The sequence below is a fragment of the Peromyscus maniculatus genome, chromosome 18 (genome assembly GCF_049852395.1).
Source record: "Peromyscus maniculatus bairdii isolate BWxNUB_F1_BW_parent chromosome 18, HU_Pman_BW_mat_3.1, whole genome shotgun sequence".
Taxonomy (NCBI): domain Eukaryota; kingdom Metazoa; phylum Chordata; class Mammalia; order Rodentia; family Cricetidae; genus Peromyscus; species Peromyscus maniculatus.
In genome coordinates, this window is record NC_134869.1 from 26,945,395 (window position 1) to 26,973,382 (window position 27,988).

The window sequence follows — 27,988 nt, forward strand, 5'->3', positions numbered from 1 at the left end:
AAAATCACTTATTATTTCTATACTACTTTCCTCAAATATTGCCAATGCATTTAAAAAGGTATACATATTTGTTTCTTACATTTTTCTTCAAAAATCACAAATCATCATCCTTTACTGCTTTTTATTATAATTTTATTTTATTTTACAATATAATTTAATTCTACATATCAACCACGGATTCCCTTGTTCTCCCCCCTCCTGCCTCCCTTCCCTTCCCCCCAGCCCACGCCCCATTCTCATCTCCTCCAGGGCAAAGACTCTCCCCCGAGGATTGAGATCAACCTGGTAGACTCAGTCCAGGCTGGTCCAGTCCCCTCCTCCCAGGCTGAGCCAAGCGTCCCTGCATAAGCCCCAGGTTTCAAACAGCCAACTCATGCACTGAGCACAGAACTTAGTCCCATTGCCTGGATGCCTCCCAAAAAGATCAAGCTAATCAACTGTCTCACCTATTCAGAGGGCCTGATCCACCTGGGGGCCCCTCAGCCATTGGTTCATAGTTCATGTGTTTCCATTTGTTTGGCTATTTGTCCCTGTGCTTTATCCACCCTTGGTCTCAACAATTCTCGCTCATATAAACCCTCCTCTTTCTCGCCAATTGGACTTCTGGAGCTCCACCTGGGGCCTGGCCATGGATCTCTGCATCCAGTTCCCTCAGTCATTGGATGTGGTTTCTAGCATGACAATTATGGTGTTTGGCCATCCTATCACCAGAGTAGGTCAGTTCCGGCTGTCTCTCAACCACTGCCAGCAGTTTATTGTGGGGGCATCTTTGTGGATTTCTGTGGGCCTCTCTAGCACTTTGCTTCTTCCTATTCTCATGTGGTCTTCCTTTACCATGGTCTTCTATTCCTTGTTCTCCCTCTCTGTTCTTGATCCAGCTGGGATCTCGCACTCCCCCAAGCTCTCTTTCCCTTGACCCTCGCCCTTTAAGAAATATAGAAACATTTTCAGAAGAAACTGCAATTGCAGGCACTCATAAAGGAAATGCTCATTAGTGTATTCTTTATGAAATATTTTCCACATGTAACTTAATAACATTCTGAATGTCAGTTTTTTTCAAAATATGTATGGATTTGAATCAGAAAAGCTTGGACATTAATTTTATTCATTAAACCTATGCTTATGTAAATTATGTTTTTCATTCTTTATCTTAGGTATTGTTATATTATTGGTCAAGTGATAATTTTGATTTTTATAATTTTCCATAGGTAATGCTAAAACCAAAAAAAAATGTAAACAGGCATTAGGATGTTCAAATTTTAGTTATAATCATGTCCAGTTTATGATTACATTTATTTTCTATTCTTTTCTTGCAATTTGGTGGCTTCTTTGCTGTCAGTTTTGACAATATCAGTATGAAGAGATTTCTAATAGCAACAATTGCAGCATGATGCAAGAAACTTAAAATGAACAGACTATCTTCCTGTTCTATGACAGAGTCATTGTCCTTACTAAGAGCACCATAAACTGCAGAGAGATTTCTGTTAACAAGGATTATCAATTTCACTTGTCACACAGTCATCTCTTAATACTTCTTTCCATCATCATATCCACTTAATAAACAACTGTCATCCACCAAGAAATTGCAAGCATAAAATGTATAGATAAAGGTAATGATCTTGTGACTTTTTATTGGATCTTTATGTGTGTACCAACTTCTTCCATAACAGAATAATTTGTTTTCATTTTAATCTAGTAAGAGACAAAATGTACCAAGACAACTGAACTGTTGACTCATTTTATTAAACCTTTACACTAATTTTTTAGTGCAAAGATTCATTTAGAACATTTTATATTTTATTGGATAGCTCTCTCTTTGAAAGAGAAAATAACAACCTAGTTTTCAAACATGCATGCCTCAAAATACCTAGAATTGGTAAGATTAGTAGGTTTGTTGATTGGAATTAGCAAGTTATTTGAGGTTTGAATTAGTTTCCTATTTGATTGTGCTGACATGCATTTACTGATTCTGTAAGGATCCATGTATGAAACAGGGAGATTATGTTGATTTAGTATTTAATATTCAGATGCCTTTCAAGTATGCAATATTAAAAATTTAAAATTGATATTTAGGGCATGTTGAAATTCATTTAGTTAGGAAAAAGAAAATACTTTATATTAAAATTAGAATTAATTAAAATTTTTTCTAGAAATCATGGATTTACTTCATTCTCACTTTGCTTACTAGCTGGATGCCTTTAGGGGGTTCCTTAAATATATAATTCTCAGTTTCTTTAAAATATGTGTAAATAAGAGTAAAATATTCTTTGAGAATTGAATCAACTGAGGCATTAAAAAATTAAATTCTTTGTCTATAAGGACTATACAGTAACTCTTGGAGATGATAGAAAGTAATGAATAGGTATGAAATTAAGTCAATTTGTTATACTTACTTTGTGTCAATTTATACTTCTAGTATTCAAAATGCATATGGAATGAGTTTCTCCATTTCTTATGTGCTGATATCCATTGAAAGAGATTATATGTAATTTTAAGAATTTCAAGAAATATATGAATACCTTCAAAGATATTATATACTGGCTCTGAAATATGTGGAACTTATCTTCTATAATTTTTCTCTTTTCATGATGTTATAAAATTAATTATCAATAATTTACTTAGTTAAAATCACACCAGAGTTACTTCAAATATCTATCCTAATGGTAATAAAGATATCAATTTAATAAAAAAATTTCCCTGAATTTCAAATTGAATATGATTTAAAAGATCATGTAATTTTGTAGAAATTACTATATTTAATATTCTATGCAATTATCTTTGTAGTACATTTTTGAATAGGAGGACATAGATCTATTATGATTTATTAACAGAAAGTTAAAAATTACTCTCAAGAGTGGGAGAGGCCATTTCCAATCTATTTTTTCCTTCAAATTCCATTTAGATTTATAAAATACGTTCTTAGGATTACAGTAAGTACATTTTATACTCTCAGTTAATAGCTAAACAAACCGTTGAGATATTGAACACATTCTATATATTTTCCACTTGGGAGAGCTAATTTTTAACAAGTTTAAATTTATTAAAAATTACACAGCAAATAAGTAGGAACATCGAGAAGCTGAGAGGAAACATGCTGACTAGTAACTTATGTCTTTATTTCTAAGTTGCATTATTTTAATTACATGGACTTATCATTTTATAATAGATATAAAAATCAATGCAGTTAAGAAAGAATGCCTGAGCCAGATGGTGGTACACACCTTTAATCCCCAGCACACAGCAGGCAGACACCAGCAGATCTCTGTGAATTCAAGGCCAGCCTGGTCTACACAGAGTGGTCTATGATGGCCAGCGCTACACAGAGATACGCTGTCTCAAAAAACCAAAAGAGGCAAATAAATAGATAAGTAGATAAATAATAAGTAAAATAAATACATAAATAAAATAATTTTTGGGGGGATTTATATTTTACATATTTGAGGGTGCTTAGTTATTTTACATGTTTTTTAACATAATTCTCATATAACTATTTTTAGAATGAAAATGAAAGAATCTGAGAATATACAGTGAAGAGAATGTACAGTGAAGAGTAAATGGATAACATTTATATTATATCTGCATACATCTTATAAAAAGGATGGATACTATTGATTCAACTTTGAACTGACCGTATTCCATATTCCACAGTGGAAAGCCTGTATTGGTTCTTAAACAATAAGCATTTATACAAGGGAAGAACAAAGCTTAATGGCCAGAATATTAATCTTCAGGAAAACTGACAGCCTTTCCACTTACACAATTCATAAAATTAGCTTAATCTCCCCAGACGTAAGTGTGTGTATCTATAATTCAGGTACTTAATTACTTCTAGTCAAGAGGGAGGTTTCAATATGTCTGTCCCTGACTTTGTGTTTGCTAGAGAAAGAGATCTCATTATCACAGCCTATCCTGGGGAGACTTTGGGAGAATGACAGAAGGGAGAATGTCATTATACATCCACAAAGAGAGGTCTTTGACACTATTTTGTTTTTCAATTCATCCTCTGCTGGGAATTTCTAGCTCCTGCTGTAGAATAAATGTTTTTAAATAAATACACCAGGGTCTAATACAGATAGTATGACCCATGATGCCTGAACAACATTGGTTATGAAAAGTTCTCATCGTCTCATCCCAAAGTGATCTGCATTCTCAAACTTTTGATGCTTTGTTTGAGATTTTTTGTTGTTGTTGTTAAACCTGAAAAGTGTGAGTATCACTATCTTATGGAAAGAAATAGAAGTGCTTATCTCAAAATATAGTAAGTGATATGGTAATATATATTCTTGTAATATTTCAAAGTAATATAATTAATTGTTCTTTCTGTCATTTCAATTAGTCTTTCTTGCAATGCTTTGATATTTTTTCAGCAATCATGGGGGCAGAGAATTCTTGAACTTCACATTCTAAATTATACACGATTTTCTTATGAGTAGTCTTATAATCTTATAAGTAATCTTATAAGTATTTTACTTAGTTGTGCCAATTTTATCTGTAAGATTCTTGCTTTGATATATAAACTTGTATGATGAAAAATCTGTATCTCAAATCTTTTTTTGTGGAAAAAAGAATTTATTTCATCTTATACTTCCAGGTACAGTCAATCATTCGGGAAATTCAGGGCCGGAGTTCAGGGCCAGAACCTGGAAACAAGAACAGAAGCAAAAATCATAGAAGAACACTATTTATTGGCTTGTTCCATAACTATTAGCCAGATATGTAACTGTATAAATAATGAGCTAAAGAATAATTAGGTGTAGTGATTAGTATTTTTTCCACTTGAAACAAATTTGAGTCACCTGGGAAGAGGGAGTAAGGGTGAGAAAATGTCTCCATCAGATTGGCCTTCAGACCAGTCTTTGAGGCATTTTCTTCATGAATGGTTGATGTGAGGGGGCACAGTCCACTGTGAGCAGGAATCCTGGCTTATGTATCTCACATCTTAAGACAAAATCCTACTCAAAATATTGATCTAGTGATTTTATCATTCATCATTAAAGGTAATTTTTTTTTTTTTCGGTTTTTCGAGACAGGGTTTCTCTGCGTAGCTTTGCGCCTTTCCTGGAGCTCACTTGGTAGCCCAGGCTGGCCTCGAACTCACAGAGATCCGCCTGGCTCTGCCTCCCGAGTGCTGGGATTAAAGGCGTGCGCCACCACCGCCCGGCTTTTTTTTTTTATTTTTTTTTTTTAAAGGTAATTTTTTGATAGTTTGCTGACTGTCTACCTAGCTAAGTGAACTACAAGAAAATACGTAGTATCCATTGCCTGCCTTTCCCACTGTTTCTTATTTACTCTCAAGGAATAGCTCCTCTGTCATGTGACAGCTCTTACTCCTACTGTATTTTTTTTTGCTTTAATTTAGAATTTAACAGATTTTTTTGTGATTGTAAAATTGTATTTATTAGTCTTTCTTTGCAGTGATTATTTTAAAAGACAATATCCAAGATTGTTCTTAAGGTTAAAAATATTTATCGTTACACAGTTAATGTTTCTCCAGCATAAATAGTATGACATTTGTTATGGCAGAACATTTAGAATTTTCAGTCTAATGGAAAAACATCCCAAGTTTACTGGCAACAGATATTTTTGCTTTATATTCACAGAAGTAGTTTTGTTATCACTATACCTGCCAAAAGGTATTTTGCTGCATGTGGAATCTGTTCTAGAATATTTTTCTTCATTTTTCCAGATATTATACTATCCTTGGCCTGTGATTAGTGTCTGGTGAGAAGCTATTGTCAATTATATCATTTTTATCCTATCAGCATAGTAAAATTGAAAGTGGTATAAATATATGAATAGGTTGAGAAGTAGCCAGAGAGGAGGCAAAGGATTTATATTTTGTTGTGAATAGGGCACAGTGCTTCATATTTTATGTCATTGTAAGAGTAAAGACCTGACTTTAAAGCAGAGAGTTAACAGTTACCCATTCTGCAAAAGGACTGTTTAATCAACTTACACTTTAAAACGTGTGTTGACTCTGGTACTGAGGTACAGTGTGGATGAGTGGTAGGAGGGATGAGGAGCAGACATCAGTTCAAAACCTCAAGAAGATATCAGGGCATTTCTGTGACTTTTGGGCAAAACAACATCATGAAAGAATTAATAACTCATTAACTTCTTGAAAAAATACATTTAGAATAAATCCAAGAGGAATTCATGTTAGAATTGTGCAACATGAGTTAAGAATATGTCTGAGATTAGGACAGAGGTTTTGTTTCTTTTTAACATAATTCTTTTTTGATTCTTCAGAAATTTCACATCATGCACCCCCAATCCTACTCACCTCCCAGACCCTTCTTATCTGGTCCTCACCCCTGCAGTATGCCCCTCTCCCAAATTAATGAAAAACAAAACAAAGCAACAAAAAGAAACCCCACCTCGCTCCTCCATCTTTTCAACAACTCTTCATTCATCTTAGTGTCGTCAGGAGCTGTGGAGTGTCATGCAGTATATCCTTTTTTGTCCAATTAGCTCCACCAAAGCACAATGTTCATTTCAATGAATCATTGGTTTGGTTCAAGGCCTCTGGTTTCCGGCACACCATCATTCCTGGGCTGGGCCCTTATAGAACTCCTCTAAGATATCCTGTTTTTGCTCTAGGCATTGAGATCCTGCAGTTATAGTTCTGTTGGACCAGTCTCTGCTCATTCCAGCAGGTCAAAGATGGGGCAGAAAGTTTTGACTGCAAGAATACTGAGATGTGTTATCATCAATTATCACAAAATGGTTTTGCTGTGGGAGATCTTAATTTTAGGTAGAGAATATTAAGATTTTCATCAGAGTAACACATTTAGTTAGAAGTGTTTAACCTATATAGTCATACAGACTTTATTCTGTGAGTTTCAACAAACTATACTAACTTCTAAAAACCAACAGGGTTGTGCTCCAATAATCTTCCTTGAGTTCTCTTTCCTCTGGACCTCTTTAACCTCTCACAGCCCCTTATCTTTTTACTGGCTCCATTAGTTTACCTTTTCTATCATATTCTCTACTTAAAGTCACACAGAATAGGACCATTCCAGTTTGCCTGTTACATTTTAATAATGTGTCTATTAGTTTAGACTTCCCATGCAATTCTGTCGCCTGATATCTCATTTCCATTTAGTGCTCAATAAAATCCCATTGTCCATATGTCATACATTTAACCTGTCTAGTAACCCACAAAAACACCACTTGATTTATTCTCAGTCTAACAAGTTATAAATGAGGGTACCATAACTATTTGCATGGAGGCTCTTTCAAGGGGAATAAATTTTCAGTATGTCTAGTAGGATATTGTGGAGAATAAATGTTAAATCATATTATAAAATATAGAAACATTTTTAATAAACTATGTAACTGTTCTACAGGGGTTATATGAGTTTTCCTTCTCATCAGTGATGAATGAGAATTCTTACCGCCCCAAACACTAAGTAGCATTTGTGGCATGATCATTCTGCAGTGTGGTCATTCTGTTGCAGGTAATGTTATCTCTCAGTGTGATTTGCAACTCTCTGACAACATAGGCTTTAGACCTTCTCATGTTTTTCCACCACCTGCCTATCTTTGATCTGCCTACAATTGATGGCCGCTTTGTGACGGAGCTATTTTTTGTTGCTGAATTCTTACAGTTCTTTGTACAATATTTATATTACATTTTTACCTGATGTCTTTTGAGTGATGTTTTGATTATGTTATATATATATATATATATATATATATAACATATAATATATATGTATATATAATGTTATTTGAAGATCAGAAATAATGTAATTTTATTCATGTACATCATATCAATTTCTAGGTTTTCTAATTTTAGTTGTGTATCTGAAAGTCATCATGATGATTGATGTCATCACAGTTTGTGCCCATTATTTTATAGGAGTATTTTTTATTTTATTTTATTTAGGTCTGTAATCAATTTCAAGTTTTGAAGAAGTGGAAAGTCTCTTCCTGGATTTCTTTCTTGGTAGGTGAATGTCTCATGATTCTAGCAGCCATCACTTGTTTTGTGGCACATGTTTTACAGCACCATAAAATCTAGAGCATGGTACTACCAGGGTAGGCCAGCCCAGGCACCCTCTCCACTATTGCTAGTAGTCTAAGCTGGGGTCGTCCTTGTGAATTCCTGGGAAGTTTCCTAGCACCAGGTTTCTCTCTATCTCCATGAAGTCTCCCCATGGGAAGCCTTATCTTCTTGTAGGAGGGAATAGGGGGTGGGTTGGGAGGAGGAAGCTAGAGGGGTAGGAGGAGGAAAGAGGGAGAATCTTTGATTGGTGTGAAAAATGAATAAAAATATTTTCTTAATAAAAAAAAATAATAAAAAATCTAGAGCCTGGGTAGAGAACACTCAGGTTGATCTTTGGGTCTGCCACTTATTTGTACTTAAATGTTGGTAAATTGCCCTACTATTCTGACCTAATTTTTTCACTGCAATACCAGGTTAACACTACCTCTATCACCTAACTGAATGAGTTACATGACAAAATAACATTTTATCAATTTGCTTCATACAATGTGAAGCATTATACAAATATAGTGTATTTATTTAGATTGTGATAATAAGTTATTTGTGAAAGACATAAATTTATTTACAAAATTAAAAAAGATTTTAGAGTTCAAAAATTATTCTGTTCCTTTTATATAGATAATATAAATATTCAGATATTTACCAAATGTTAACTCAGTATTGTCATGGAGTAGGTTCTCTTTACAAAATATTGATTTAAATAAGCAAATAAATATTTATTTGGAAAAAAATAATATATTTGCATAGATGAGGCTGTTAAACTCTGAAAATTTAGATGGACTACATACTTAAGGCTGTATTTTCATAAACATATTCTCTGAACATCTGCATGAATTTGAATGTAACATCATCAAGGCAAATTTGAGGTGCAGATGAATTAGATGTACATGGAGAATATAGATGGTGGTTGGAGACTGTGATGTTACAATCAAATACAAGCAGGTGCACATGTTTCAATGATCATGACTTCCATATTGAGTGACTTCAATATAAAATCACTTTCAAATGAGCAGATGCAATTTTCTGTATTCCCAATGCTCTTTCTTTGATACTTAACATACTGCAAAATGACATTTTAATGTTTTTAAGTAAACAATTTGCCTCCACCTTCAGAGAGTTTCATTAGATTAACAGAAGCCTCAGCAGGAGCCATCTATGGCACACTCCATACTGAACATGCCCTGTGTTCTCCAAATCACCTGGTAATTTCTGCTTAGAATATTCAGTGAGTTATCGTAGATGAAATAATGTAGATTTCCTAGAAGCAGTGCCATCTTCCAGGCTCACAACACCTGGGAAGAAGCTAGATGCTGCACAAAGTTAAAAAGCACTCAGAGAGAAGGCTGGCTAAATGAACATTTCGTTAACTCTACATTGCTATATTCTGAAGAAACAAAAATTCTGAAACCACACAAACAAGTATATATAACTAGGGAATCAAAGGAAGGATAACGTATTGATTTAAATGAACTATTTGCAGAATGCCATTCTGAACTTCTCAGTCATTACTTTTTCCCTTAAGCCCTACATCAATCCATGCAGATTTAAAGTTAGCTTGTCATGTTTGAAGAGATTGCTCAATGACTAAGAACATCCCCTGTTCTTGTATAGGACCAGAGTTTGGTTCCGAACATCCACGTTGAACAGCTCACAGTTGACTGTAACTCTAGTTCCAAGGGGTCCAATGACCAGTTCTGATCTTGTGCCATCAACCCTCACTCAATATACACATGCACACATATCATTAAGCATTTTAAAGAACAAATCATTTAAGTAAAGAAATAATGTATTTAATTAATGAGGAGTAAGCATTATTCTGTCTTTTATTAAGTGACTAATTCCTATGCTTACATTTTTGGTAAATATTCAGCAAGGAATTGGAATAAGGATGTAAAATATTATTCAAAAACTCAGTGTTTCTAAATTAATATGCTTGATTTGAAGTTATTCTTGCTTTTATGTCAGGGAAGATATGCAGAATGAAAACTGTAAGTGTAGTTTTGTTGTGTGGTCAGGAGTTTGCAAATAAGTGGCCGTTAGTTACATTAAGATGGTCCTAAGTAGGGCCATGCCAATGATAATAGCCCATCAAAAGGACTATAGACAAAAGGAAATTCCATATTAAAACTTAGAATAATATATGATTTACTACAGTTTGTTCTGAATAAAATTTTATAAAGGTAAGGAATGAATTATCTATTTAGTATACAATAACATTCAAGAAAAAAATCTCTAGAATATTAATGCTATAGAGTGCTTCCTTATAGGAAATGGCCTTTTTGTGTTTCAAATGTTAATCAATATTATTTTGTGGTTGTTGTTTTCTGAATTCCTTTTCAATTACTTGAAGGAAAAGAGGTAAAAAAATATTTGAAGCATACGTTCCTTTTTTTTTTTCCAGTTCCCCAACCTACACAAAGGGGCAGGTAGTCTGCTCTAGGCTCCATTGTAAGCTATTAACATAGTTTGGTAACTGTATTTTCATTCCCCATGACAATACCACTCAGTGAGCCATTACATACTGAAGAGCTATAAACTTTCCACATCACTTGAGTGCTATTTGGCCTCTCCCACTTCTCTGCCTGAGCAGACTCTTACCTTCAAGCCAGATACTATGTCTAAATATCTCCCTGTGCAATGTGATGTAAAGCAACTACTTCAAATTACAGGTACTCAGTCAACATTATTTATTGAATACATGGATGCATTCTGTATGTTAAAATGCTTATGAATAACACTCGTGGTAGCAAGTTTCTTCATATAAACAAACTATGTCTGAGGGTACATCGTCTTTAATATATTCTAGAAAGCCACAAGCTTATTTTATACTGAATTAAACTTCTACCACATCAAGGAATGCATGCATTATCAATTATTTTAATGCCCATATTAGTTTAAACTGAGCTTTTCACCATCTGTTCCATCTACTAACCATGAATGTAAAAGAACACATTTTTCTATTACTTTTGCAAAATGTGATATATAAATGATTTAAATACAGTTATATACTCATGAAGTTATGCTGTGTGCAGCTGGCATGTGGCTCCCTTATGTTACCCACAGAAACAAAGGATATAGGATGCTTCCTCTAACAGAGAGGGTTTCATGCTGTATGGGTTTGTGTTGTAATGACAGTAGAAGGTCACATTTTTACATCAAAACTGGACTTTTCTCACTAGTGAGTTTGGATTATAAACTGTGATTCCCCTGCCCCTCTTTTGATTTCTCACTGTTCAGCAATACATTTTGATTTCTCTAAAATTTCGTTAAATATTGCGATGTTCTAGCTCCTGCACATTTATGTATGTTGAAATGCTTGGTGCTTTTGTGAGCCTTATTGATCCTGCTGTGAATTTACAAAGAGATATAAAGATCTACTAAAAGAATTGTTTACTGAACTCAATTAAAATATAGTCTGCTGTATAATCACTGGGAAGGAGGGGCCATTAAAATTTAACAAAATTGCTTTATTTGGACTGTCAACATGGAGACTTTACTACAAAAATAATTAAGAAGAAATAAGATGGGTGCTTTCATCTTGCCTGTCCCATCTATATCCATTCGCCATGATAAACATTCCAGTGGTTTTCAGACCAATAACTTTCTAGGGAGTAATATTCATGAAAAAGTCATGAAATGTAATAAAAATTTATATTTAAGGATCATAGGAAATGAGAATTGACAGGAAGAATGTGCCAAGACATTAAAGCTCTTCCACATTGTGTTAACATAATGTATCCTTCACCCCCTGAATAAAATAAGACATAGTTTTCATTGGCATGTAAATTGAGAAAGTAAGCTATTTCTCCCATGGCCTGGTTTACTGTCGACATTTAGTGATAACGTTAAAAAGTGAGAAGGAGGAGAAATTTAACATTTTAACTGCTATGAGTTACATCCTTGGCTTTCACACTCTTTATTCATATAGTATATTGCGTAAAGAAAATAAACTAGCTGCTTGCATTTTCGCTCACAGCTGTGTTAGCATCAAATATAAAAATTGTTTCTAATTGTTTTTGCTAATTATTACGGATAAATTCTACAAGCACACAAAAGTATTGACTTAAGCATGTGAAAATAGTGAGTGTAGTTTAATGTTGTTCTTGCTGGATGTATTTCTATTTTCGTTTATATTATTACCTTTCCCCTCCCCTGAACAATACTTGACAATCGTTCCTATTGTATATAGTTTTATATTAAGTTAGAACTTTATTATTTAGACAAAAGGGTGAGATGTAGTGGATAGCTGTTCTGTCTATGACCTTGAAGCACTGACCCTAGAGATGTAGAGGCAACTACCTACTTACCTATAACCTTGTACCTGCCCCTGGGGCATGGCTCAGGGTTACCCTTAAGACCTGAGATGTGGGCTTGGATGCTGAGACAACCAGGTGGAAGAAGAGTGTGGGACTGTTACTTGACTTTCCAGGACCCTATGATAAATTTCCTGTGCTACAGTGAGTTTTCCTCCCTAAATAAATTCCTTTTAACTTCAAGCAGACTCCGTGAATTTCTTGCATTAATTGAGGGGGCCAAAAAGGTAGATGCTCAGGAATATAATTGCTAAAATTCAGCCAGAAAAACTGATAAATATTAATAATAAATGTATATTCATAGGGTAATACACTCTATGTTTCTTTGAATTTTAAGAATATAATATAATCGCATCATTTCTCCATTGCCTTTCTTCTCTCCAAACTGTCCCATATACCTCCCTCCTTTTCACTACTTAAAATCCATGACATCTTTTTTTATTAATAAGTGCTACCTGCATATATGTATTCATATATACATATATATTCCCAAATATGACATGCTGCATCTGTGTAATTTTACTCATTAATATAATTTTACTTATATAATTTTAGGGCTGATGACTTGGCGCTGGATAACCAATCAGTGCCTTCTGCTCTGGAGAGACTAGTTCTCCCATTCTCAGCATCCCTTAGTCATCTATCATTCTCTGTGGATGACTGCAGCCTCCTCGTGTTGTCTTGTTCAACTCGGATAGTCCTAAACCCTCATCAATGAACATTCTCTTGCAACTGACAAACATTTTACACAATCATACAATTCAATTTTAAAGAGGAAGTTTTACCTGTTCATGAGAGTACTTTAGTTTGGGCTTTGCTAGGTTTCTGAATCATAATGCTAAAAAAAAAAATAAATAAATAAAAAAATAAAAAAAAAAAGACTTTAAAGGCCTGGCAGGGTAACACATACCTTTAATCTGAGCATGGGGAAGGCAGAGCAGGCAGATTTCTGAGGGCAAAGCAGTGTCTGGTCTACAGAATGAGATCTATAGCTGCACAGAAAAAGCATTTCTTGAAAAGAAAGAAAAATGAATTGACTTATTGATTTAGGCAAAGTAACCTCAATATAAACGGTTTGTCTAGTGTCCCATTATAAGTCCTGCATCGAAGGTGGAAGAGATTTACTGGATATACTCTCAGATGTATTACTTCCAAAAAACTTTTAGAATTTAAGAACTTGCATTCCAAGTTCTTGAGAACTACTATAGTGTCAACCACCTAATGACTTTTGAATACCACAAAATATAAGAAATGAAATGATGAAAAGAATAATTCATTTAAAAAACTATGTTATTAATTTTTAACAGTTGTTGCTATGTAAGTTTATTCTCTATGACTCTCAGTGCCACTATCCTAGGCTGAGAACTGGGAGGAAGGCACAGGTTTTCCTACCTTCAGTAAATTTGTGGAATTGCCTTCTCTACTCCAGGTAGATTTTTCTCAGATCCAGAAATCCATTGGCATAAATATATGTTTATATCCCATAGTATATGGGCACTTATCTATTTATGGATCTAAATGAAAATATGTATTGAAGGATTTTCTCTCTAGGCTGCTTGGTGTCCTCTGTAAGATAAATGATTTTTAGAAGACTCAATTGTCTTTTAACCATTAGCTGTAGGATATTCTCAGCTTAGATTAGTTTTTATTTCTATTTACTTATTTGTTTTGTTTGTTTACTTATTTATCCTTTTATTTATTTATTTGTTTGTTTAGCTCATTTATTTATTTATTTACTTATTTAATTTTGTGATCTTTTCCTGTGTGATTCAAAAGTAGTTGAGAGCATGGCCATTTGCTTTCCCAGGTCCAGCAGGTATGAATCTCTTGGACACTCATCGAAGAAATTTTCCTATTGACTTAACTCTGAGCCAAGTGAGTTTTAACTCAATTATGAGAGTACTATCACTTTCATACTTACAGATTCTGCTTATACACAAAGGAGAATGACTACAAAGTATTGCTCCAGGTGAAGGAGTCTTGAGGTCATTTTAAGAAATTGATATTTGCTGTAATAATAAGGTGAAACAAAATTTGTTAAGACATTTCCTTCAACTTTCAACTCACCCATTTTAAATGATTTTATTTAAATTATATGATATATGCATTATGTTTCTAAAACTACATATATGTATGTGTATATATATTATATAGACAAGAATATTCATACATCTTCATAATGCTTTTTTACCATTTTTTGCCATTTCTTTAACAATTGAACATAGTGATGAATCTGAGGGAGTATATTTAAAAACTACATTAGTACCTGCCCAGGTTCAAACTGGACAAAATTCCAACACTGAGAAGTGGAGTGGATGGAGTCCTACATCTAACCAAGATGCTATTTGCAATCGAAACCAAGTAGGAGATGGAAAATCCATTTTCTCCAAAGGAGTATCAATCTGTGTATCACCCACACTCCAGCCTGGGCCCCATGGCCAAGAGTATTTGATAAACACAGGATGAAATCTTGTGTTATTCTCGCATTTATTTTGCTTTTTTTAATGAAAAATATTGGTTTTGTTTTATTTAGTTTGTTTTTCAGTTTCATGTTTTGTTCTTTTTTTTTCTCTTTTTGAGAAAGAGGGAGACAGGGTTAGAATCAAGTTGGTAGGGAGGTGGAGAGGACTTGGAAGGAGGTGCGATTGGCAGTTGGATTTGAGAATAATATGATCAACGTAGATCATTTGAAAACTAATTTTAAAATAGAATAATAGAACTAAAAAAAATGATAACAGCACCTGTGAACTTGTCTGTGTCTGCTTTCAGTATTAGCTCTAAAACGGAAGTCAAGGTAAATAACTTGCTTTGGAATTATTTTAGACCAAGAGTTCTCCACATTGTAAGCATTCAGATAAACAGTTTTGCATGAAGAGCAGAAAATGTTTGCTTGTCTGTATTTAATCACACTCTAAGATAATTACAACTTACCTAAGAGCCTTTTATGTTTTATGGACTCTGAAGGAAGCTCTGTTATTTATTCCTCCTATGTGTGACCATCTTACCTGTCATGGCTTTTCCCACATTGAAAGTGGAGCTTCACAGAACAACGACTCTATTTAGACACCTGCTATAGTATGGTGCACAGGGAGAAGACTCAGCAAGCCACTGCTTTCTTTTTTCCCAATCCATTCCTTTGAATGGAAGTGAGGGGTTTTTTTTATGTGCATACAAATATTAAGTGCAAATGCAGCCCAGCCATGTGGATGAGGTGAATTCAAGAGTCCACACTGAGGATAGGAAAACCAGAACATAGAAGGAGGCAGGGACCAGGTCACACTTTTGAGAACTATTGGGAAGGTAGGAGGGTACAGATTAATCCTGTGCACTGAAGACTGGACACCGAACCAAGAGCAAGAGATGAGGCTGTTTCAGTTCACAGCTTGTACAGACTTATATTAATTAAAACTGCTTGGCCATTAGCTCAGGCTTACTACTGACTAGCTCTTGCACTTAAACTCAGCCCATTTCTGTTAATCTATATGTTGCCACGTGTTCCATGACTTTATCTGTGTGCCATTACATGCTGTTCCCTGGATGGTAGGCTGATGTCTCCTGACTCAGCCTTCCTCTTCTCAGAATTCTCCTTGTCTGCTTATCCCACCTATACTTCCTGCCTGGCTATTGGCCAACCAGCATTTTATTAAACCAGTGTACAAAAGCATTATTCCACAGCATTTCTCCCTTCCTTTTTTTTCCTCCAAATCCTCCCATGTACCCCTTCCTTATCTCACTATACATCCATGGCTTCATTATGTACTTATAATTATTGCACGCATGCACATATCTATATCTACATCTATATCTATATCTATATCTATCTATCTATCTATCTATCTCTATCTATCTATCATATATATATATATATATATATATATATATATGTAAAATATTGTCTGTTCCGTCCAAATAATGTTACATTTATGTATGTTTTCGGAGCTAACCATTGGCATTGGACAACCAATGATGTGCTCTTCCCTGGGGAAGACCTTTTCTACTGCTTCCAACTGCCTGCAGTTGCCTACAGTTTGCTTTGTTCATGGTTGAGTCCTCACAGGCTTTTCTCCACCCAGTCTGGCATGTTCAATGGTGCCTTCATTTTTCAGCTTGTGTTTGGGCAGCCATGTTGGTGAGAATTTATGGGTGTAGCTTCTGTTATTACTAGAAAATCCAATCCCGCAGCAACCCGGATAATCTGTCTCTTAGAGTCTATCTGCTCCCTCTCCTGCAATATTCTTTGAGACTTAGGTATGGGAAGTCTTTTGTGAATGTGTCAACTGTGTTCCACAGTTCAGCCTTTTGATTGGTTCTGGTTTTCCTTATTGGATTGTGCCTGTTCCAAAGAGAAACATGTTGTAGATAAGTAGAAATTCAAATGCGTTATTGCACACCCAGTGCAATGAAATCAATAACTAAATCTGTAGCCCTCTTTATTATTATTTTTTGTTTTCTTAATAATGTTCTGCTAAAACAATATGCTTTGATTTTTTTAGAGAACACATCTTAACCTTTACAGGTGGATTGATAGCTACTGATGACAGCTTTATGGTCATTCATATCATTTAGAGTTTAAATTTGTGAGGGAAAAACTTACTTGCTGAATAAATTACCATGTTATATTCCTGTCCTTTAAAACTAGGTTGACAGTTCAGCAAAACTATACTAAAAATAACTTTCCACCTTGAAAAATTCCCATGTATATAAATTCCTTTTATCTGGATATAAAAGCAAACAGATAATGGTAAAGCCAAAATAACATTTTCTCCTCTCAGACGTTAATACATTTTGTCTGAATAAATCTACTCATCAGTAAATTCTACCATTTTTATTGACCCATTGGAAGTAATCTGATATTTTTAGACTGTTAATTTAATTCTGCCTAATGTTAAAGTTACTAGGGCTGGATAGAAAGGATTCATGTTATACTCCTTTGACTATTTGTTAAAAGTTTTAAGTAGAAATTAAAACTAAAGAATGACTATATGCCTAAATTGAGCAAGAAATTGATATAAAACTCTAAATCTTAGATATTGTATTAAATTCAATAAATTGAATAAAAATATCGAATCCCTTACTTTATAATCCTACCATAGGAAGATGAGTGAACAGACAAAGTGATACAAACAGACAGAAGTAACTAGCGTTTTAATATGAAAGCTTTCAAACTTTGAAACGTCATACTTTTTCTGATTTTGAGTTTTTAGAGTAACAAACACATTTGTAATTTTTTTTTAGAATGGCATACACTTTTCACCTTTGGGAATTTCATACATGGGTATAACATATTTTGACCAAATCCAGACCATTTCCTTTAGCCATCTTCTCCTCTATCTAATACCAGCTTTTTTATTCAACTTTGTCATTGTGTGATCATTTCCAACTATATCTATATCTATATCTATATATATATGTGTATATATATATATATATATATATATATATAGAGAGAGAGAGAGAGAGAGAGAGAGAGAGAGAGAGAGATTGTTGCAGATTATTGTTGTAGACTTGAGATAAGCTATAAAATACACCATCTAATTCTACTTGTGCTTTATTGACCATTAGTGAATCTCAAAATGTTACCCTTTGCCTCTTCTCTCCTCAGCCATCAGTAACTTTCCTGTACTGGTTTCTGTCATCTTCCCCGTTTCCTCAGTAAGAAGGTAGAAATGAAACTTTAGTTCTCCCCGGGGAGATAAGCCACACGTAAGGCCAGACACTGTGCCTAGCAGAAGATGACCAACAGGAAATGAACTCATTGGAATCTTTGGAGGGTTTTTGCCTCTTAATTTTTGTCAGGACTTTTGTTTGTTTGTTCTTTGTCTTTAACCTTACATGTCCTTTGCATATATGTTATGAATTCTGGTTTGATGTTTTCAGGATCTTCTGTTTTTTTTTTTAATTATTATTTTGTTATTATTCTTTAGATATCTGTTTGTTATCTTCAGAGAGACAGACAGGGATTTGGATGGAAGGGGAGTTGTGGAGAATCCCTGAGAAGTTGAATGAGGGAAAACTATAATCAGAAAATACTGTATGAAAAAAAATCTATTTTTAATAAATGGAAAAAAAATTAAAGCTATCTGTATTGTTTCATTTAACATTTAAATATCTAATTGTTTCATGTTCTGTAGCTCTATCTATTTTCACTAAAATGATATAATTTTGCTCTTTTTATTTATTTTTATTAGAAAATATTTAACATTAAAAAGATAAAGTAGCATTTAAAATGTTTCATGACCTTCAGAGCATTCATCTACCCATGGATGGGACATCACAGGAACTCTTATAATTAACATTGAACTAGCAACCTGAGTTACTTGTCAGTTTGTCAGAATAGACACACTGTCTATTACTAATAAAATAACAATGCGCAGCGGTGGAGGCTCACACCTTTAATCCCAGCACTCAGGAGGTAGAGCCAGGTAGATCTCTGTGAGTTCGAGACCAGCCTGATCTACAAAGTGAGTTCCAGGAAAGGCGCAAAGCTACACAGGGAAACCCTGTCTCAAAATAAACAAAAAATAAAATAAAAAAATAAAAATGCATACTGCTATTATAATAAGTGTTAGTAATATAAATTCCTCTATGAATATGTACCTTAGAAACATAAATCTACCAGGTATCCTCATTTATCTGAGGCATGTAGCATGAATCTTAAAAAGTCTTATTGATAAAAACAAACCTGGAGCCAGGTATTGGGGTGAACGCTGAATGATCAGAGAAACAGAAGAAGCCATAGCTAACCGCACCTTGCCAATTCCTCAGCTGATCTCATTTCCTCAAACTGGAAGCCTCTATGTCCTCATCCCAATGGATCTCAGATGAACTGCTGCTAAAAGCCTAAAAGCTTAGGAAGCCAAAAACTTCAAGGTTCTGGTCCTCATGCCTTATACACCTTTCTGCTTCCTGCCATCACTTCCCAGGATAAAAGTTGTGTGTTACCATGCCTGGCTATTTCCAGCATGGCTTTGAACTCACAGAGATCCAGACGGATCTCTGCCTCCGGAATGCTAAGATTAAAGGTGTGTGTGCTACCATTTTCTGGCCTCTATGTCTATGTAGTGGCTGTTCTGTTCTCTGATCCCAGATAAGTTTATTAAGGTGCGAAATATATTCGGGGACAAAGTATCACCACAGAGGCAGCTATAGGTTCCTTCTTTTTTTTCCCCTCCCTTTACTGAAAATGGTTTATTTTCTCATACAATAGATCCTGATTACCCTCTCTCTATTCTTCTCACTTCCTACCTACCTACCTCCCCCTTCTGATCCACTCTGTTTTGTCCCTTATTGGAAAAGAACAGGCTTCAAGTGATAGCCACCATACATGATAAAATAAAATATAAGATAAACCAAAATCCATCACATTGAGGATAGGCAAAGCAAACCAACAGATGGAAAAGAGTCCTAAGTGTAGGCACAAGAATCAGAGACCCACTCATTCACACACTCAGGGAATCCCATAAAAATGTTAACTTAAAAGCTATAATATATATATATATATATATATATATATATATATATATATATATATATATATATACAAAGGACCTTTGTGAAGACCTGTGTTGGCCCTGTGGTTGCTGTGTCAGTATTTGTGAATTCATCTAAACCTTTCTTATTTGATTCAGAAGCCTTGTTCTCCAGTTGTCCACAATCCCCTCTGGCTCTTACAGTCTTTCTGCTTCCTTTTCTGCAGGAATCTCTGAGATGTGATGGGTGGAATTTTTTTTTTCAAAGCTCACCATTTTTATTGACCACTCTCATAAAATGACCCATAGCTCACATCCACATCAGGAAACCTTGGAGGCACCATGACACCCTTAGTATGACACAATACTGACAGGTGGGATTTTGTGGAGACATTCCCACTTAGAATTGTGTGTTCTAAGGTATCTCTTCATGGAATATCTGGCTGTGAGTCTCCGCATGTGTTCCCATTTGTGGCAGGAGGAAGCTTCTCTAATGATCACTGGATAAGAAACTGATATATGAGTATAGCAAAATATTGTTAAAAGTCATTTTATTGATACTTTTGTTTTTAGACCAATACTGTTTTTTTTTTGTTGTTGTTGTTGTTTTGTTTGTTTTACACTAGGTCTCTGAGCTATCCAATCTCTGACTGTTGGTCACGCAAGTAGTGCTATATATGGGTTTCCTCACTTGGAGTGACCCTTAAGTCAAATCAGACATTGATTGTTGACTCCCATAAATTCTGTACCACAATTACCCTGTCATATCTTGCAAGTAGGACAGATTGTAGATCCAAGGTTTTGTGGATGGGTTTGTGTGTACATGTCACTTTTGGCAGCTTGCAGAGTTACCTTCCCACACCAATGACACTTGATTGTGGAATTGAAGGTTCCGTGTAGGCAACAACTCAGTTTCTCCATGTTCAACAACTTGTGGGTGTGCTTGATTCTCCTCTGTCAGTTTGTAGAAATAATGCATCATCTTAGCAACACCTTGGGTTGCTATGAGATTTCCATGGAATCACCTTGGCCAACTGCTCAACTGAATGTACCTCAGTCCTGCTAGTGGAAACTTTGATGACAAGAGATGTCTAGTTCAGATGCTGTCTCCCCCACTATTAGGAGACCTTTGGCTATCACCTTCATATATTTTAGGAAGTTTCTACTCCACTAGCTTTCCATATCACTCTTCCAAGCTCCTCATTTCCAGCAGTCCCTCCTGTATTCAATTCCTCAACACTATCTCTCTTCTTGCTCCCCACCTGAGCCTCCTGTTCCTACCCCTACCCACCCCCCAGCCAGCTGTAAAATCTATTCTTTTTCCCCTCCCAGGGAGATCCATGTGTATGCCCCTAGTTCCTTCATCTATTCCTAATCTCTCTGGTTCTACAGATTGTATTGTTGGTTGGTTATCATTGATTTAATGGCTAATATCCACATATAAGTAAATACATTCCATTTTTATCTTTCTAGATATGGGTTATCTTACTTAGAATAATTTTTTTTGTTTTAGCAGTTGACTGCATATTTCATGATTCTTTTTTCCCCAACAACTGAATAATAGTCTATTTTGTAAATGTACCATGTTTTCTTTATCCATGCTCCTGTTGAGGTACTCTTTTGAGCAAGTGTCATAGTGGTAGGATGAAGCATCCATTGAGTATTTACCCAAGAGTGGTATAGCTTGATTCTGAGGAAAATTGATTTGCAACTTTCTGAGGAATCACCATTATGATTTCTATGGTGGCTGTACAAGTTTTTACTCCCACTTGCAAAGTATAAACATTTCCCTTATTCTACATTCCAGTGAGCATGAGCCATCATTTTTTTTTGTTTGTTTTTTGTTTTTACTGATGTTAGCCATTCTGGCATGTGTAAGAAAGAATCTCAGTGTCATTTTGATTTGCCTTTCTCTTATGGCTACAGATGTTGAACATTATTGTGTTTCTTAGCATTTTAGTTTCTTCTATTGAAAATTTTCTGTTTAGACTTCTATCCATTTTTAATTGGGTTTTGGGGTTTTTTGATATCTAGTTTCTTGGGTTCCTTATATATTTTGGATATTAGTCCTACACCAAATATGGAATTGGTAGAATCTTTTCTCATTCTGTAGTCTATCTCTTTGTCCAAATGGTGGTGTACTTTGCTTTACAGAAACTTTTCAGTTCCTTGTGGTTCTATTTATTAATTGTTGGTATTAGTTCATGCTTCTGTTGGTATTCTATCCAGAAAGTCTTCTCCTGTGCCAATGAGTTCAAGTTTCTTCCCCACATTCTTTAATGTCAGGTTTCAGTGTTTCTCATTTTATCTTGTGGTCTTTGATCCATTTTGCCTTGAGGTTTGTGCAGGGTGATGATGTATTCTTATACATGCAGACATCCAATTAGACCAGTACCATTTGTTAAAGGTACTGTTTTTCTGGCTTCTTAATCAAAATCAGGTGTCCAAAAGTGTGTGGATTCATGTCTTGGTCTTTATTTTGACTCAATTGATCTATGTGTCTATTTTTATACCAATGTTATGTGGTTTTACTTTACTATAATTCTGTAGTACAGCTTGAAATCAGGAATGGTAAGACATCCAGTAGATTTTTGTTGTTTGTTTTTTATTGTTTAGAATTGTTTTTTCCTGTTTTTCCCCATACGATGTTGATAAATTTCCTTAACTGAAAAGCATTCAATTTTGCACCTATTACATTTCATATGTCCATTTTTCTGTTAATGGAGACTGTGATTGTATCAATAGTAGAGACATGTGAATAGGCAAAAATAAGTATTAGTTTGGGTGTCTATGAGATATAATGAGTAAATTTCCTTTGGTTATATACAAATAGTGGGATTTTTGGATACTGTGCCAATCATGATTTTGTTTTTAAAGGAATTGTCATGATGTTGTGCTTGATGACTGTACTGGTTTACATCCCTTCACATAATATAAAAGTCTCCATATGCTCACAGACACTTGATTTCTGTCTTTGGTTTAAAAGCCTTTGTAACTAGTGGGAGGTGAAATTATATTGCGGTTTTGATTTTGATTTCTCTTATTATTTGTGTTAGTGACTATTATTAAATAGGCTTGTTGTTATTTGCATGTTTCCTTTTGAAAAAATACTCGGGTTAATGATCTATTTTTATTGCATTGTTATTTTTTGTTATTGAATTTTTATTTTGTTTTTTAAGGTTTATTATATTTATTTTTCATGCTACTTGTCACCATTGTCCATATACATATATGTGAACATGTACATAAGCAGAAAACAGAAGACAGCATCTGAACCCTTCCTATACAGTTTACAGGTGTTCACAGTGCCTAACTAGTTACACAGGTGCTAGAACTGGATTTTAGTTCTCATGATTGTTAAGCAAGTGTTTCAAGCGCTGAGCCATCTCTCCATGCCCAGAAGACTTGATATCTTCCCAAAAGTTGAATTAAATGATACGGAGCCATATGGGCCATGTCACATAGTATATTGTCTAAAACATGCAGGTGGCACTGACACTTAACTTCTCATTCTCATCTGTCACTTACTGAAAAGAGGGTTTCAGGGTCTTAACCTTCTAGCTCATTGGGTGTGAACCATGCAGGCTTCTTGGTGAAGGGAAGCCACAGAAATCTTAGGTGCTTTAGATAAGAACCCTTAAGAACCTAGGGAAAAGTATGACTGTGAAAAAAAGGGGAGAAGTCAGAGAACAAGATAGAAGACAGTTTGCTACACTTATATTTTCTAAAAGCACGAAAAGAAATGAGGAAAGATGTGACTTCTTTGGCAGAAATTAACCTTGGTAAGACAAGAAGAGTTAGGAGAAATATTCTGAAAAAGTAGATTTGTGTGTGTGTGTGTGTGTGTGTGTGTGTGTGTGTGTCTTTGACTGCTTTTAACACTAGCTCTGTCTACACTATTCATCAACTCTAATTTGAACTAGACACTGTACACTTTGTGACTGTCATCAACTTAGAAAAACCATTCTTCTATACCATAAGCTAAATAAATTGTAAATAAGCAAAACATTGCGCTAAAATGTAGTAAATTAAAAGTTCAAGGTTGGCTAATATAGAGTTATAGAGTTATCTAATGCTTCTTATATAAGTTATTTCTAAAATATCTGCTATGTTTTTGAGCAATGGTATGAAATGTGGTTGGAGATGTTCCATTGAAAATCATATCAAAATCACCACAATCATCTTTGTGTTATTATGCATGATATTTTAAAGAAAAAACACATTACAACTTCTTAATAAACAAATTTGCTTTTTGTTTAACAAACTTATTAATCACAGTTTTTTTCCCAAATAATAATTATCAGAACCATCCACCGTCCAGAATGGTTTTAAGATACCAATTATGGAATTGAAAACTGTCTCACTATAATTGAAGATTGTTAATTATTTAAAGTATAAGACACAATATAGTCATAATGGCAATGTGAAGCTGAGGGAAATTTAGGTTGTGTAAATATATTTTGCATGTTTGATTGAAAAGGGTGATAGAAATATGAATGAACTGTATATATACAATGCTAATGGTTCAGAGTTAAGATTAATAACAAAACTTGGCCACAAATAATAAAAAGGTTAATATTGACAAAAAATAAATTTAGGAGTGAATGATACCCTTGTAAAGAGTTTATTAAACTATATGTGACTCTTAGTCAATATCTTAATATAGAAATAAAAATAAAAGGATTGAGTTCCTTTGAAAGAGGGAGATGAAAGCCCTTGTGAAGGAATTAAATGAGATAAAAGAGAGAAAGTATGTAACACTCAGACAAGCAACAGGACCATAAGTAAGGTTCCATAAATATGCAATTATAATGGAAGAAAAATAAGATAACAGAAAATGGAAGAGACGAAGATAAGAGGGTTATAAGAGTCAAAGGCCAAAGGAGATTAAGAAAAGGGTTTTAAATATCAACAATATTACTGATATTCTCCTTTCAAATTCAAGTTAGCATTATTTTGCATGCTATTTTTAAATAGTTATTTTGTAGTGACAGTCAATGCTATTATGACCTCCTACTCATCACTTCGGTAACATGAAAACAGTATGAGTAACATCATATTCACTATGGAACCTATTTACTCTGCTCAAAGATGATTATTGTGATTTTAAGAACCGACTTTTCCATGACTGACTTTATTAAGTTGGGATCAGCACAGGTGAAAGGAAAGGGAGGAGGCTGTGTTTGTGATGAGCTTTTCATGGAAGGTGTGTTTCCCTAAGGCATGGCTCCAAAGCCCAACAGTGTCATGATCCCCAGAGGGCACAGCTTACACCTATAAATATCAGCTGATAGGTACACTGCTAAGGCTGTGCTCATATCCAACTCTTCTTAAATTCTCTGTGCACAGTCATTATAATTGTTCCTTAGAATTAGCAAGTTTAATTAAAATAAAATTTACAACCAATACATTCTTTTAGTGTAGATATTTTGATACAGATTTCAAATATATAGACAAAGGCTTTCAGTATGTAATAATGTCCCCACCTTATCCCAAAGCTTGGCACAATCCACTTCTCCAGACAATCCCTGGTCTGCTTTCTGACAGAATGTAGTTCATAAGATGCAAGCCATATCTATATTTTACCTTTAGGAATAAGGGAAATTTTAATTTACCCATATTTAAGATTAGAATACACATTAAGCCAAATCTGAAATTCCCAGAGTTAGTTAATACTGTAAAGTGCCATGTTCAAGTACAGGGGGAGGATAATACATCCCCAATCAAATTTTGTATTTTGGTGCTTATTTATTTTGTAATTTGATCATTTATATGTTTACTATCTCATTAAAATTGATGTTATCTTGATCACCACTCCCTCTCATGTTTTGCACTAACCTTTTCTCTATAGAAAACAATCTTTTCAATATTTTTCCATGGGAAAAATATTGTAGTTGTTTTCCTGAGATGAATGTTTATTTATATTATTATTCACTTACTTCAATACATCAACTTGATGCATTTGATGATTTTTTAATCATTTGTTCAAAATGGGAAAAATATTGAAAAGATTGTAAATCAACTCTATTTATAGCAATGGGATTAGACTCTGGTCAACCCAAGGACTTTTCATTGAAAGTAAATCTCTTAATCTTGCTCCTTCTTAGTATAACAGATTTGTATCCAGTGTAGGTTTTTTATCTACTAGTAGATAATGATCTCTGAACTTTTATAATCTTATTGACCTAGTTCTTGTTACTTTAGATATAATCAAGATGCTTCAATTATTTTTTTTCTTTCCTCAGGCTAAAGTGCTATGTCACAGGTAGATCCTCAAAATAGGACTTAAATTTTTAAAAATTGACAGTTCCAGAATGGTCTTCCCACTTTAGAGTTTCATTGTTATTAGCTTTCTTGTTAGTATTGTTCATTTATTATTCTCTTCATTTCATCACATTCCAAAGCTAAGCTTTTTACAAATCTTTGGTATGCATGGATAAGTAAGCATTTATAGATTAGTTCATGGCTTCAGACCTTGAAGTATTTATATGAAAACGTTTGTATATACAATGCTTATGTTTTCTAAATATAAAGGTCTATTTGTTACCTTTTAAATGGACCTTAATATAAATTTGGAGTTTCCTTTATTTAGAGTTACCTTAAATAAAGTTATCTTAAAAATATAATTCAAAGTCAAACCAATATGCTTATTGACATCCATTTTTGTTCACAGATGAGGAAATGGATGTACAGCTATAATTAAGTTTTTTTTTTTAAAAAAAAAAAACTTACCCAATTGTACACAAGTTTATCCTTCTTTTCTGATAACTGTAATACCTATGTTTATTCTTCCATGGCCCATCACATGTAGATACATCAGAAGAATGAAATAACTAATGCAGATAGCATTTTCATCTTATATGAATCATGGGCTATGCAGAAGACAATATGGAAATTATTTTAATAATGCAATAGAAAATGCATTAAGAAAATACACACAATCACTCTTATTTTATTAATTAAGACATTAACTTTACAAATATGCATCATCCTAAAGCAGTTGTATAATAAATAGGAAGTGCATAAAAAGTAGGGTGTATTATTTTGAAAATTAGTGCAGTATTTACTTTGCCAAGGTTATCTGTAGTCGTTTTCCTGAGATGAATGTTTATTCATATTATTATTCTCTTACTTCAATATATCAGCTTGATGCATTTGATGATTTTTTATCATTTGTACAAAATGAACCATAAGCATTGCAGCAGGTATCACAAACATATCAATAAAATAATATATCCTGAGGAATATATTTGACAGTCCATTAGTTAATACACACACACAAAAAGCCTGTAAATAGGTATTTGATATATAAGTTAAGCATAACACTAAAAAAGTATCAGTTCTAAAGTGAATAACAAAATGAATTTCAGAGTGAATTTTTAAAATTTATATTAAAAATAGATTCTTCTCTTATATAACACATCTCGACCAGTTTCTCCTCCCTCCACACCTCTGAGCTCCCCTCACCCCACCACCCCTCTGGACAGTGTATCTCTGACTCTTTTGCCTGCATTAGGAACTCTTTTTCTGCTATTGAGTTTCCTGGTCCCAGTGGATTTTATCTGTGATTATAACCCTAACAAGAAAGAAAATATAAACAATTTTTGAGGGAACAGTTTTGTATTTCTTACTTATTAAATTCATGATCAACAAGTCATAGATTGATTTTTTTCTCTGTAAGTAGGTTCTCTTGAATCTAGTCTGAAAAAAATCACGTAATCATTAATAGAGCAATTCAGTTATTGAAGTTTGCTAAACTATTGAAAATGTAGAAAGGTCTGTTTTGCAAAGGATACAATATATTTAACTTATTTGTTTGGCCACATTTCTACTAGTGGATTTTTTTTTCTTTTTGGAGTGCCAAGATTTGAATCAATATACAATACACAGATAGAGCATCATATATAGTTCAATAGAAATGTCAGGATACAGAAAAACTTAGTAGTCAACAGAACAGAGATAATATTCATATCTGGGAAGCTACTGTACATGTCAATTAGTATTTCAGAATTATTTAGGCAAAGAAGACATACAATAAACTCGTGATTAAAAGAACTTCATGATATCAGAATTGTAGAGGATTGAAGGATTTTTAGATATGAAAAGAGAAGGCTCAAGGAGGAATTAAAAAATCCTTAGGAGTCAAATAAAAAGTCTTCTTCATTGACTTGAAAATTGACGTGGTGTATAAGCAT

The 27,988-nt window shown here is 34.1% G+C and overlaps 1 protein-coding gene across 3 annotated transcripts in view; it reads left to right on the forward strand.

The window, feature by feature from the left end:
* The window catches only part of Mgat4c (MGAT4 family member C), a 675,471-nt gene that overhangs the window by 242,443 nt on the left and 405,040 nt on the right, over window positions 1-27,988 (forward strand). Inside the window, exon 3 of one of the 3 annotated variants that reach the window (XM_076553844.1) lies at window positions 7,892-7,951. The exons of the other annotated variants lie outside the window; for them this stretch is intronic. The gene's annotated coding sequence lies outside the window, so the exon portion shown is untranslated. The remainder of the gene's footprint in view (window positions 1-7,891; window positions 7,952-27,988) is intronic. 3 annotated transcript variants of the gene reach the window in all.